Raw genomic sequence first — 15,438 nt, forward strand, 5'->3', positions numbered from 1 at the left:
CTTGAGTAATAATTTCAGTGACCACATTTTTATATATTAGTACATGCTTTAATTTTAACCCTTACATCAGTCACAAGAGTGTCCCCATAAGTATCTTTTGTAAATGTGCTGGTGTGATTATATGACTATGTGAGATTCAATTTTCTCACCTATAAAATGAGACAATTGTACTAGATGGCCACTTTGGTGGTTTCCAGTGGTTCCATGAACCTGTGATCCCCCTTCAGTTGGCAGAAGATGAATATAGAAAACTAAGAGCAGAGTTGGGCACAAAGATCCAGCAGGCTGGACACTCAGCTGTCCATTGCTCTACTCCTGTCTTCCCTAGACAGTATAATCTCCTCAAGGTCAAAGACTATTTATTACATTTAGTCTTTGTATCCCCAGTGCCTCAGCAGAGTGGGTGCTTAATGATTGATCCTCTGGTGGTTTTAGAGACCTGTGAGCCACCTGCCATCTCTGATCTAAGAGGTTGAACCTAATGGATTCTTTGAATTTTTGTTTAGAATTGCAGGAGAGCTAATGCCAGGGTGTCTGTGTTAGTTCTGGCACCATTACACAGAGCCTTCAGGAGCAGGGGGCCATGGGGCTACCTGAAGAAGGGCCAGAAAAGGAGTAGGGTAAAGACCCAGGGGGAACCAGTGGTGGGATTGAACTTGAAAGGAGCCACTGTATTTCTAGGCTGAGGGTAGCTTAGACCCCAGTTAAAAACAACCCGGAAACCTGCATGTGGTCTGTTTGACTACCTTCATTGAGGACACATACCAGTAATTGTTGCCCAGTCGGGAGCCAAGTTCAGGGGCTGATGTTTAAGGATTCCATGTCTGGCCAGTTGATATGGGGAGGAGGGCTGGATGGCAGAAGTGCCAGGGTCACAGGTCAAGCCTTCCTCTTTCACCAACACAATAAGGATGCTCTCAGGCAGTCCATTGTCCTGGAACACATATGTGCCTGGGTCCATGAACACATGAGCAAACCTATGGAGGAGAGACGGGGCTTGTGACCCATACAGGGATTCACACCTTGGATGAGTTGTGTCCTAGGCAGCGTGGGTACACTCATACCTGTGGCAGGACTCCATGCCTGTCCCTACCAGCCTCCGGTTTTCACCCATTGCCAACTTTTTTTTTGTTCCACGTATGTGATTACATCAGTGACAACCAGCTACTTAGCTATAATTTATTCCCTTCCAAAATTTCCTGAGACAATGAATCAGAAGCAGGATTTATTTTTTGTTTTTAAAACCTTTATCTTCTGTTTTATAATTGAACTAAATATTGATTCCAAGGCAGAAGAGAGGTAGGCAAATGAGAGTAAGTGACTTGCTCAGGACCATACAGCTAAGAAGTGTGTGAAGCCAGGTTTGAACCCAGATCCTTGTGTCTCCAAGCCTGCCTCTATTCACTAAATTGCCCCTCAAGGCAGGACTTGAACTCAGGTCTGTCTAATTCTAAGGCAGTTCTCTATCTACTATCTCTTGTTAGTTCTCCAGGCACTAATTAACACCGTTTAATCTAGTTCTCTCAAATATACTTTACTCATGCATATATTGTATTATATGTTAGATTGCCAGTTGTCTGAGGAATGGAACTGTTTTTATCTTTCTTTGTATCTTCCAGTCCTTTGGACAAGTGTGGGACATTTTAAGTGATAAATAAATGCATATTATTTAATAATCATCATACAGAACTCCAGTGCACATTAGTGGAAGCTTGGCCTTTGATGGTCTATACCAGTGATGGCAAACCTTTTAGAGACCTTAGAGACTGAGTGCCCCAACTGCAAACCTCATGGCACATGTGAGCCCCTCCCCTTACCCCAGACAGGAGGGAGGAAGCGCTCCTATCGGGCTGCTGGGCAGAAGGGTGAGTGATGTGAGAAATGTCTTCAGGTGTGTGTGGAGATGGGGAGGGAACATCCCCCTCCAGCATGCACTGGCACACGTGCCATAGGTTCGCCAACATGGTTTATACTGACTTGTGAGCCCTTTTATCTGCCCACACTGATCTAAGTGTCAGCAATAGGCAAAGAGTTCCAGCATTATATACTGGTAATGCATAATGGAACATGGTGGAAATGATCTGTCCTGGCTCTGGGAAATGACATCTGGTAACCAGCCCTTCTGAAGGGGTAGTTATTAATTTAGGACTGCTTAAGCAATGGCTTGCCAGATATCATTTCCCAAAGTTTCAGAGGTGCTAAGCCCATGGTGTTATCCAGACTGGTCAATGCTCTGAAAATAATAACAATAATTATTATTATTCATATTTAGATAGTACTTTATGTTTAGCAAAATTTTCTACATAAATTATTAGGATTTAAATCCTTGAAATTAGGGATTGCTTCATTCAGAGTCCTTGTATCCCCGGTATCTGGCACAGTGCGTGGCACAGGGTAAATGCTAAATAAATACTTGTTGATTGATTGATTGATATCCTTTGAATAGGGGAATAGTTAATAAATACATATTCCCTTTCCCCTACCAGCCTCCACTTTGCAACAGAGTTCACTTAGGAGAACCAGAAAGGGTCTCTCACACAGAACATCCAAAGCAATCACAGTGATCCCTGGGCATTTGAGGTTCCCTTTGACGTGTATTTTCTAGGAGTTGCTACAATTTCCCTTCATTCTCTATGCAGCCTGTGATCCTTGAGGAGTGATCATGGGGCTGAGGAGGTGAGAAGGAAAGAAGTTTGGGCAGAGGAAACACATGGAGAATGACAAATAGGGCTGGTCTCAGCTGTCTTCTTCCTAGGAAGCTTCCCACTGTGGCTCTTCTCAAGTTCCTGAGGGCATTCCTGCTTCAGAGAGTCTGCCCTTTTGAGTTGAAAAGGGGCTTCCTTCTGAACTCCCTCCTGAGTCTGGGCCTCTCAGTTGAATTAATGTAGTTTGTCCCTGCAGAGACCCCTGAATTTAGAGTCAAAGGAGCTGGGTTCAAATCCTAGCACTGCTATTTATTACCTGTGTGGTCTTGTGCAAATCACTTCTTCTTTTGGATCTATAAAAGGAAGAGTTTGGACTTGAATGAAGATCATGACTCTTAGGTTCCTTCTAGTTCTAAATCTGTGATCCTACCTAGAGAAATTGAGATGAGTCTCTTGAACCAAGTAGTTCAGTTTTCTGAAGGCGCCAAAGTCCCACTGAGGATTGCTGTTGAACAGATGCTGCTTCTGGTACACTGGGTAGTGACTTGCCTGGCGATCTGCAAATAGGCAGAAATGCAGTTGGGCATTGAATTTGTGGCATTGATCTGTCTCATAAGCAGTCAGTACCCCCATCCCTAGAATGGAGGCTCACACACACTGATGCTTTTTTATGCCACAGTTATTTCCCTACATGCCCCTCTCTTTTTTGAATTCTTCCTTATAAAAGAGAAAAAGAGTTAAATAAAACAAAACGGACTGACAAAATGATCTCATCAAAATGTATTCAACATTCTGCTTCCCAAGTCTACTCTAATGACTGATTCAGAAAGTCATTGTGGTTTTACCATTTCTGGTACATTTTTACCATTCTCTGGGACCAAGACTAGTCATTGCAGTTAATCTGAGTTCTACAGCCTTTTAGTGATTTTTTTAAAAACACCTCACCTAAGTATCAAGTCCAAGGCAGAAGCACTGTAAGAGCCAGGCAAATGGGGTTAATGACTTGCCTGGCATCATACAGCTAGGAAGTGTCTGAGTTTATATTTGAACCCACAACCTCCTGTTCCCAGATCCTGCTTCTTTATCCACTGAGACACCTAGTTGCCCTTTTGCTGTTTTATTGTACATTATCATAGTACATTATATGTATAGTATATATACATATATAATATGTAGAACACACACATACACAATATATACATATGTACATATATAATGTATATACACACTATATATAAAATATTATATATAATGTTTTCTTGGTTCTGCTTATTTGTATTAATTTTATAAGGCCACTAACCATGGTCTCAGTGGTAGATCTATTTTTTTTCCACTTTTCTTGGCTTATAAAATAATCACTCCAGCGACAGCCTTGGCGTGGCTCTGGTCAGGATACATCTAAGGCACTGCCATTCCTTTATGGGGTTAGCTCTGGCTCATTCCCAAACCTGAGTTTCCATCTCTTCCCTTTCTATTAAACCTCTGGCAAACCTCGAGGGCCGTCCTCCTTTAGTCATTTTTCCAAGCAGATTGTGGCCTTATTATGTTCACAAAGGAACTGGCTGCCATTCATCACTGCCTCCCTGTCCCCAGCTTGTATTGGGGCAGGGCGTCCAATTAGGGCAATAAATAAGGAATCTTCTTCATCTTATTCACTCCCTGCCAGGTCAGAGATATGGGACAGGCAATTGCGCTCACTTTAGAGCTGGGAAAACTGAGGTACAGGAGAATGAATGTCTTGATTCAGGTCACACAGAGATGAGAACGGAACTGAGAAGTGAGCTCCCATATGCCCAGTTCAGTGCTTTATCTTCTAAGTTACCTGAGGGTACTCATTTCCTGGGATCCCAGGAGCCTGCAAGTCCTCCTGCCTCCCTTAAGTTCTCCCACTGCAGGAGGTACCCTGGGACTGGTCACTCACCCAGTCTAAGCCCCTTCTTACTAAGGGATCTCTCTGAGGCAGTACTGATGCATGGCAGGCATCAATAACCATTAGAGAAGTTCCAGCCATTATGTGTGAGGACTAAGGCCAGTGCACAGAAAACCCCCAGATTTTCTGCTAGAGTAGGAAGAAGAGGGCTGGCTTGGTGACGAGGGATTGCTGTATATCTTAAGATAGGCCTGCCCTAGAACCGTGAGTCTCAGGAGAGAGGCAGCGAGGCAGCTAGACCAAGCAAGTGATATATGCAAACTCTAGATAGCTAGAAGGGCAGATAGTTAGGTAATGCAGAGGCTAGTGTACTGGACCTGAAGTCAGGAAGACCTGAATTCAAACCTGACTTCAGATACTTGTTAGCTGTGACACTGGTTAAGTCACTTAACCCTTTTTGCCTCAGTTTCCTCTTCTATAAAATGATCTGGAGAAGGAGATGGCAAATCACTCCAGTATCTTTGTCAAGAAAATCCCCCAAAAGGTTGACAAAGAGTCAGAAATGACTGAACAACAACAGAGAACTAGAACCATGCCTCTTGGGTACTCCCATACAGTTCAGTCTTGCAGATAAGTATTCAATTTCTACTTTAAAACAAAGGTATTTGCATTCCAGGTCAGGTAGCTGTATATATAACTCAGAAATTTAGAGCTGAAAGCAGGAGCAAGATGGAGGCAGTTCTAACCTGTCCAAGCTGATAATTAAATTTTCAGGCTGAACATTTACACCTTAGAAATTGGCAATCTACAAATTAGGACTTGATTTATTGTTTTGTTGATGGTCTGGACTTAGGAAAGTATTGGTAATGTATTTTAAACTTAAAAGTGTGGATGCATATGTTGAGATCTATTTATCATCTCTGATAATCTGATAAGGACAGCTTAATTGATAAGAAGTAACCGGGACATGGGAGACGTTCTTGACTGTTAACTCATAGCTGCTTCTCTGAAGTGCCATTGAGTCACAAGTTTATTATATATGAAAATTCAAACTCCCTTTCACCCACAGGCACAGAGAGATTTATAGGTCTGTAGATATTGCAATGAGTTTAGACAATACACAGAAACTCAGAAACTTCAAGGTGAAGATAAGAACCAGGCTGGACCTTTAGCTCCGTGATTATCAGCAAGCTAAGTCTGAGAATACTTTCCTCAGGGGCAAATGCCCCTGCTAAACTAAGGTTTTGGCCTTGGCTGCATTTCTGACCAAAGGGGAAGAATTTTAACCTTTAACTGTTGGTTTGCTAGGAACTTAAAGCTTTTTAATAAGGCCACAATACTTTTCAACAAGAAATCACAAGGATCACAAAAGGGGTCAAAAGAGGAGTCTCAGATTTTTATCTATTTGAGACCCTGTTTCTCTTATTGGCTCCCCACATGCATACTCCTGTCACATAGTCTGACCTCCCTTTTTAGCAATGAAGAAATTGAGGCTCAGTGACTTGCCAGAACCCCCACAGCTAAGTTTCTGGCAGGGCAAGTACTACACACAAGTTCTTTTTGATTTTCAGCTCTTTCCATTAGACAACACTGCCTTCGTGGGTATGCTCTCTGTTAATCTGGCACATATTGTTACTTCCATTGGCCCAACAGGTACTGTGAAGGTTATGTCTACTCTGCAAAAGACAGTGTTTCACTTACCAGGAAGCTAGAGAAGTTGGTAGGAAGGTGAAAGCTCAGAGATGTGGGATGGGTCAGAAGTGGGCTATGGTTCAACTCAGCAGTTGTTTGGGGATACTTACTGTTGGGGAGAATGTTAAGCTGGAAAAGAATGGAGTCACCCACTTGAAGGCAGACCACTGGGTTTGGAATTCCGACGGAGAAGTGGGTCTTCCAAGGGTCATCTTGAGCTGGCTCAGGCATTTCCCTACGTTGCCTTAGAAGCAATGGATTCAGCTCTGATTCTGAGAGCAAGGAGGAGAAGATAGTATAAAAGGAATGATTCTTCTCTGGAAGGCAGACTGTTTTCTCTTCATTCTCTCCTTGAATCCTTTCCCTTGAAGAACCAGGTAGGATCCCAAGTCCTCCTCAAGCCTCCTCTCTCTCCGCATCTTCATGTCTACACTGAGGTTCTTTAGTAAGGAGCCTTTGCCCAACTATTTACACTTTTATCTTGTTTTGTCTTTTCAGATTCCATAAGGACATTTCTTTTCTATTATGGCCTTCTGTCTAGTCAGATGTTTCCCTCTCTTTGTTTTCTGAGAACTTGTCTAGAATCAAAGTATATTCATCTTCTTCAGATAATTATATAACTTAGACTTATACAGGGAAGGTTTTTTTTTCCAAAGTGGCCCTAAAATCTTTGGGAGAAATGGTGGCCTGCCACTGACAGAGGGCCACTAGTAGACACTTTCTGTCCTGTTTTAGTGGTGAAGTTTTCAGACCTTCATGGCAAAACTCAATTGCGAAGGTTCTTGCTATAGCTTTTTCTGCTATTTTTTTTTTTAAAGAAGTGAGTGCTTTCCTCAATGGAATGGAAGCTCAAAGAGGGAAGGGACTATTTTATATTGTCTTTGTACACCCTGTGCTTGGCACATAAATAGTAGTGACTTAATAAATACTTGTTTGAGTCAGAGAACTGTGATCTGCATGCTTTAGGAAATACATTTTCATTGAATCGAATTCTTACCCATCATGAATATATCGAGCACCTTGATCCTGGAGAAGATGAATCCAAATATCCCGTAGGGGCCAGCTTGGACAAGGTGAACTCTCTCACTCCTCTGCATAGGTTGGTCTGGGCCTACTGTGTTCTCTAGTTCCTAAAAACACCCATAGTCCACCCCTCAGAAAAAAACTAGGATAAGGAATGATAATAAGAGAGAGCTTGTCATTAGGGCAAAACCTGGCCTATGTTGGCAAATGTCTTTCCTCACTCTTCTCAGCTACCATCTTCTTCAAAGATTCCATTGTTTCTCTTACTGTTTCCATCACTTCTTCCCAGAAAATCCTTCAGGAAGCAGCTCTTCCCCTTCTTCTTTTAGTTTTTAAATTTTTATTATTATTAATTAATTAATTTAGAATATTTTCTCATGATTACATCTTCTTTTAGTTCTTGTAGGTCTCTCCTTCCATTTAGATTATCCTCTACCAGCCTACATTTTGCAGGTGATCGTCACCAGGTCTTGTCCCAATTCCCATTTTCATACAACTTTTCTCTTTATCTAAAAATAATTATGAAACTCTTGCTTGTCCTTCCCTCTATTTCCCTCCTGAAATCTTTCCTCAATTCCACACTAGCCATTCAGTGGCTGCCCCACTGTCACAGCTGGATCTTCTTCAGCAGTAGTTCATAGCAATTAACAGCCATCCTCAAATACTACCACAAACCAGCCACAACTAGAGAGATTCTACCAGGACTGTCAGGTTGGCTGACTATTCATTTATTTATTTACATACTTACCTACCTATTTTTTAACCTTTATACCTGTCTATCTACATATTCATCCATCTATTTTTTATTTTAAAAATTCAATTAAAAAATTTCAGGTCTGAATTCTCTTCCTCCTTCAGCCCCCTCCCTTATCCATTGAGAAGGCAAGAAAAACAAAACCTAGTACAAATACACAAATATGGCGCAACTAAAAGGTGGCTCAGTGGATAGAGAACCAGGCCTAGAGATGGGAGATTCTGGCCTCAGATACTTCCTAGCTGTGTGATCCTGGGAAAGTCACTTAATCCCAGTTGCCTAGCCCTTACTGCTCTTCTGCCTTGGAACCAACACACGATTTTGATTCTAAGATAGGAGGAAAGGGTTCACACACATATTCATGCAAAGCTTATTCCTCTATTGGCTGACATTTAAGGAGCCAGGAAATTGAACTCTATCCGAGGTTCTATTGGATCCCAGGAACCATATCAATAATAATTCCCATTTGTATAGTGCTTTTTGGTTTACAAAGCACTTTATACACATTATCTATTTTGCTCTCTGAGGGTTCTTCTAGCTTTAAATCAAACATCCTGATAACTATCAGAATTTATTCATTTTATTTGGGTCTATGTTGCCTGTTTCTAGCCCCACCACAGACTAATTTCTTGTATATCTTAATTATGCAGACATTTTAGTCTGCTTCCATGCTGTAGCCCCTTCCTCATGAGACAAATGGCTCCTTTCCCCTCCTGCCTGCTAGCAGCTTCCTCTCTTTCCCACTTTCCCATCTGATTTTGTGTCTTCTTACCTTGTGAATGCTTCCTCCATTCTGGTCCTGAACACTGAGAAACAGTTCTCTGTTGAAACCCCATTTCAGAGACAGCTGAGGGGCCATGGACAGACACAAGGTGTCACAGAGCTCTTCAGCAGAGACGTATGCTTGGCACTGGCAGCTGCAGAAGGAAAAGTGTGGTGGATAGAGCACTGGACTGGATGTAAGGAAGAGCTGTTTTCTAATCTCACCTCAAACATTATTCCCTTTGGGACAATGGCCTAAAGTCTCCAGGCCTTAGTTTCTGCATTTGTAAAAAAGTTAGCATTTATATAGTGCTTTATATATATCTCATTTGGCCCTCATGAACATGTTGTGGCATAGTGCTATTATTATCCCCATTTTCCAGATGAGGAAACTGAGATTTAAAAAGGTTAAACGACTTGCCTAAAATTGCTTAGTTAATAGGTGTCTGAGGCAGGATTTGAAATCATGCCTTTCTGACCCCAATTCTAGCCCCTCTCTCTATTCACTACACTGCTGACTAGCCTGAGCACAAAAATGAGGTCATTTGATTCGATGGCCTCTTGGATCTCTTTCAGCTCTCAATCTATGATCCTGTAAGAAGAAGAGGGCAGCTAAGAGGTACAGTGGGTAGAGTGTGGGGTCTGAAGTCAGGAAGACTCATCTTCGTGAGTTCAAATATGACCTCAGATACTTCCTAGCTGTGTGACCCTGGGCAAGTCATTTAACCCTGTTTGCTTCCATTTCCTCATCTATAAAATGAGTTGGAGAAGTACCCCAGTATCTTTGCTAAGAAAACCCTAAATAGGATATGATTGGGGATGTAGACTCTAAATGATCACCCTGATGCAATTATCAATAATATGGAAATAGGTCTTGATCAATGATACATGTAAAACCCAGTGGAATTGTGTGTTGGCTACAGGGCGGGGAGGTGGGGTTGGAGGGGAAGGAAAGAACATGAATCACGTAACTATGGAAAAATATTCTTAATTAATTAATTAATTAATAAAAAATTTCAATGCAAAAAAAAGAAAAACCCCAAATAGGATCATGAAGAGATAGGTACAACTGAACAACAAAAATAAGAAAAGGTGGAAGGAACTGCCCAAATCAGGAGAGCAGCAGCCTAGTTGGATTCCTGGAACAAAAGTATTCTCTCCCACTATTTTGATCACCATATCCCTGATGTTGGAATCATAGATCTAGAGATAGATATTTTCCAGATGAGGAAATTGAGGCCTCTGGAGGTTAAATCACTTGTTTAACATCAAATAGGGAATAACTACAAAAGGCAGGATTTGAACCCAGGGGCTGTGTTGGAAGCCGTTCAAGATCTAACCATGAGGTAATAAGATAAATTTGTTGCTCTTCAGTCATTTTCAGTCATGACTGACTCTTTGTGATTCCTTTTGGGGTTTACAAGAATGATTCTCCATTTATTTCTCTAGCTCACTTTATAGATGAGGAAAATGAGCCAGATGAGGTTGTTACTTGCCCAGGGTCAAATGTTTGAGGATGGATTTGAGCTCAGGTCTTCCTGACTTCAGTGCTTTATCCACTATGCCACTTAATTGCCCAGTTCCCAGACTGATCGATACCCCTGTCCTGTCAATCTGTTCCTAAAAAATTCTGTTCTGTTCCTACTACCTCCTTCTTTTGCTTTTGAGTTGAATTCCCATCCCAGGCAGCATTAATTCTGCTTTGCCTCAGCTTGTCTCCTTCCCCCAGTCCCTCCTAGGAAGAATATCTCAAAATCTGAGAGCTCTGAGGAAACGTGTTCATTCTACTTTGCATGGTTTTGGGGGGTACTTGCAACAGCATTGGCCAGTCATAACACTCTACACCTAGCAACAAGGCACTATCAGAGTTTGCAAGTCCTACTCTAGCAAGGTCTACATATATAATTAGCACTCTTGTCCCAAAGGGAACCCTTTTGGCACTCAAGAAAGGCTATGGGTAGAATTACTCACATGCCCAGTTCTGCACTGAGTTCCCCATCTGTTGGGTGACAGAAGGAGGAACAGTTATGCTGCTTTGGAGACACACACTTTCGGGTGGCAGAGAGGCGGACGTCTCCTAGTGAGCATCTCTCCTCAACCTACAGTGAAGATTTCACAAGAGAAAGGTACACCAAATTATCACTGGAAGATCCATTGAGACTCTCAGAACTAGATGAGAGGCTCCTAGACTTTCCAAGAGTAGCCCTAGAGAGCTTTGGCCTTGGCACCTCCTCCAAGAATTTGATTCAATCAGTAATATTTATTGACAATTTATTGTATATATTATGTTAGTTGGGCATAGACCATAAAGATAATTAATGGCAGAGTTGAGATTTGAATCTAAACCTAGAAGAAAATTCTGTTTATTAAATGTTCCTTAGATGTCTCCCAGTAAGTACTGGGAGACATCTAAGGAACATTTACTAAACAATATGGCAGCAAAAAAGAAATCAATTTTCTGGAAAAGCTCAAGTTTTGTGAGTATGATGAATAAAGGAATAATGATTCAGTTTGGGGTGGGGGACTAATCAGGAAATGCTTCTTCATGGTCTTTGAGATAGATTTTGAAGAAGGAATACAGCCTGGATGGGTATAAAGGAAAGGGAAATCATAAAAGTGACCCCCAAAAAAGTACATAGAAAAGTGATCTTTAAATTCAAGAGTTGAAGAGATCTTTCAAAAAAAGTAAAAAGCAATTAAAATACAAGGGAAGCAGAGAGCCCTGAGAAGCTTTAATTGAGATTGTTTCTATCTAGCCAAATGAATGATCTCTACCTCATGAAATTCCTTTCTTTCATTTAGTGTGTCTGTTGTCTTCACTTATCTGTATGCATGATCATAGGGATCATATATGGATGGGGGCCTTAGAAGTCATCTGGCAAACTTTCCATTTTATAGATGAGAAAATTGACAGGTGAGGAGATTTGCTCCAATGTCCCATGAATACTAAATGGAAGAGTTGGGATATTTGGACTCAAATCCTTTCACTCCACATTTTTTTTTTAAATCTACAACTTCCTCACCAGTTCAGATATTACTTTCTTGAGGTCAGGAGCTATTTCATTTTGCCTTCATAGCCTCAATGAGGCAGAGGCAGATTGGTGTTGCAATGGATAGAGAGCAGGACCTAGAGGGAAGGAAGAACTGAGTTCAAGTTCTGCCTCAGACATTTACTAGCTATATAATCCTGGGCAAGTCATCTGACCTCTGTCTGCCAAATGTTTGTTGAAATTAATTAAATTTCATACACTCTTGGTTATAGAAAAATCTTGCAAGTCAAATAGTTTAACCCTTTTTGGTAATCTTTGGGAAATCATGGAGTCTAAGATGTTAGAAAACTGGAGATAAGAGAAATATTGTTCTGAATTTCAAAAGGGGAAATGTGGATTCTGCGAGTTACTGATAGATAAGCTTAACAATGATCCCCAGTAAAAAGTCGAGAATTAAATAGATGAGAATACTGACCATTTTGAGCCAGTTTGCAATTGATTATAGCAAATCATGTCAAATGAACTTTTTTTTTTCATTTTTGATGGGGTTCCTAAGGCTAGGAGATGCTTCATACACAATGTACCTGAACTTCTGCAAAGGATGTAGCAGAGCTCTTCAAGAGTGGAGACAGTGTTTTCCTTCCCTTTAAATCCCCGGCTTTTAACACTGTGCCTGGCATATAGGAGGCACTTTAATGCTTATCAATTTGCTAACAAGAATCTTTTACGCTATATTTATGAACAATCTGAAAAATATGGTGGGTCAAAGAACAAATCAGAGAGGCAATCAAGGATTTCATTAAAGAAAATGACAAGAGAGAAAACGCCAAAATTTTTGGGATGCAATCGAAGATATACTTAGTGGGAAATGTATATCACTAAATGCTTATATCAGTAAAAGAGAGAAAGAGCAGATCACTGAATGGGCAAATAACAGAAAAACTGGAAAAAGAACAAATTAAAAATCCCCAATTAAATACTAAACTGGAAATCCTGCAAATCAAAGGAGATTAACAAAATTAAAAGAAAATCACTGAACTAATAAATAAGACAAAGGGCTGGTTTTAGAAAAAAAGCAATAAAATAGATGAGCTACTGGGTAATTTGATCAAAAAAGAAAGGAAACAACCAAATTGCTAGTATCAAAAAATGAAAAGGATGAATTCACAACCAATGAAAAGGAAGAAAGCAATTATTAGGAGTTATTTTGCCCAATTATATGCCAATAAATCTGACAATCTAAGTGAAATAGATGAATATTTTAAAAAATATAAATCATCCAGGCTAACAGAAGAGGAAATAGAATGCTTAACCCCATCTCAGAAAAAGAAATTGAACAAGTCATCAATGAATTCCCTAAGAAAAAAGTACCAGGGACAGATAGATTTATGACTGAATTCTATCAAACATCTAAAGAACAATTAATTCCAATACTATGTAAACTATTTGGAAAAATTGCTGAGGAAGAAACTCTACCAAATTCTCTTTATTACACAAATATAATGCTGATACCATAACCAGGAAGATAAAAAAGAGAGAAAATAGACCAGTCTCCTTAATGAATATTGATGCAAAATTTTAAAGTAAAATGGCAAGGAGAACATAGCAATATACCACTGGGATCATACACTATGCTCAGCTGGGTTTTTTACCAGGAATTCAGGGATGGTTCAATATTAGGAAAGTTATCACCATAATTAACCATATCCATAACAAAGCCAATGGAAACCATTTGATTATCTTAATAGATACAGGAAAAGCTTTCCACAAAATTCAACACTTGTGTCTATTAAAAACACTAGAGAATATTGGAATAAATGACACGTTCCTGAAAATGATAAATGGCACCTATCTAAAACCATTAGCAAACATTATGTGTAATAGGAATAAACTAGAAGCCTTTCCAATAAGATTATAGGTGAAGCAAGGATGCCCATTATTATGACTACTATTGAATATTGTACTTGAAATGCTAGCTACAGCAATAAGAAAAGAAAAAGCAATTAAAGAAATTAAAATAGGCAATAAAGAAAGAAAGCTATTACTCTTTGTAGAAGATATGATGCTATATGTAGAGAATCCACCAAAAAACTAATCAAAACAATAATTTTAGCAAAGTTGCAGGATATAAAATAAACCCACGCAAATCATCAGCTTTTCTCTATATTACTGATAAAACCTAAGAGCAAGAGATAGAAAGAGAAATCCAACTTAACATAACTGTAGACAATATAAAATATTTGGGAATCTACCTGCCAAAACAAACCCAGGAACTGTAGGAACTAATTACAAAACAATTTTCACACAAATTAAATCAGATTAAAACAAATGGAAAAATACTAATTGTTCATGGGTAGGCCAAGAGAAGGTAATAAAAATGACAATTTTGCCCTAAATGAACCTACTTATTCAGTGCCATACTAATCAAACTATCCAAAAATGATTTCATAAAACTAGAAAAAAATAAACTTCATCTGGAAGAACTCAAGACCTAGAATATCAAGGGAACCAAAGGAAAAAATATGAAAGGAGGTGGCTTATCTATGTCAGATTTCAAACTATATTATGAAATGACAACCATAAAACAATCTAGTACTGGCTAAGAAGTAGAGTGGAGAACCAGTCACTCAACACACAATGATAAATGACCATAATAAGCTTGGATCTTTGGGTTTGTCAAATACTAGGTTACTAAACCCCCTTCTCTTCATTACCTTGCAAAGATATTCTAAACCTGCATTTCTCCTTTCTACTATTACCTACAATTGCCTTTTGGAAGAATTTACTATTTGACAAAAACTGCTGGGAAAACTGGAAAATAGTATGGTAGAAGCTAGGCACAGACCAACAGGTCATGCCATATACCAAGGTAAATTGAAAACGGTTACATAATTTAGAAGTAAAGGGGAAAACTTTAAACAAATTAGAGGAGCACCGAATAGGTTACCTATCAGATCTTTGGATAATAGAAGAATTTATGTCCAGATAAGACATAAAGAATATTATGAGATATAAAATAGATAACTCTGATTACATTAAATTAAAAAGGTTTTGCATAAATAAAACCAGCACAAACAAGATTAGAAGGAGAATAAAAAACTGGGAAAACATTTTTTATAGCATGCATCTGAAAAAGGCCCCGTTTTTCAAATATATAGGGAACCGAATCAAATTTACATAGCATAACCCAATTGAGAAATGGTCAGAAGTTATGAACAGGCAATTCTCAGAGGAAGAAATTAAAACTATCTTTAGTCATATGAAAAAATGTTCCAAATCACTATTAATTAGAGTTTCAATTAGCAATTATTGCGCCTTGGATAAACCTCATTGGCTACGATACTGCCACTGTGCAAAGCCATCACTATTAATTAGAGAAATGCAAATTAAACAACCCTGAGGTACCACCAGATCAGACTGGCTTATATGACAAAAATGGATACTGATAAATGTTGGGAAAGTTCTGGAAAAATTGGAACACTAATATACTGTTGATGGAGCTTTATTTCCTTCATAAATTTTTCTCTAGGAGAAGTAATGTCTTCTTTCACAACATGATAAACATGGAAATATATATATGTGTATATATATATAGTATAATAACACAATCTATATCATATTACCTGACATCTTGGGGGAGGGGGAAGAGAAAGAGGAAGGGGAAAGAAAGAATAGCAAAATGTTGGGAAATGATTATTAAAA

General features: G+C 39.3%; 1 non-coding gene across 1 annotated transcript; it reads right to left on the bottom strand.

Moving 5' to 3' along the window:
• Positions 1-14,959: 14,959 nt before the first annotated feature.
• On the bottom strand, positions 14,960-15,096 carry LOC123243543. The gene has a single exon (XR_006506038.1). It is a non-coding gene; the product is annotated as a U4 spliceosomal RNA (small nuclear RNA).
• Positions 15,097-15,438: the final 342 nt, after the last annotated feature.

This window comes from Gracilinanus agilis, chromosome 3 (genome assembly GCF_016433145.1).
Source record: "Gracilinanus agilis isolate LMUSP501 chromosome 3, AgileGrace, whole genome shotgun sequence".
NCBI lineage: Eukaryota > Metazoa > Chordata > Mammalia > Didelphimorphia > Didelphidae > Gracilinanus > Gracilinanus agilis.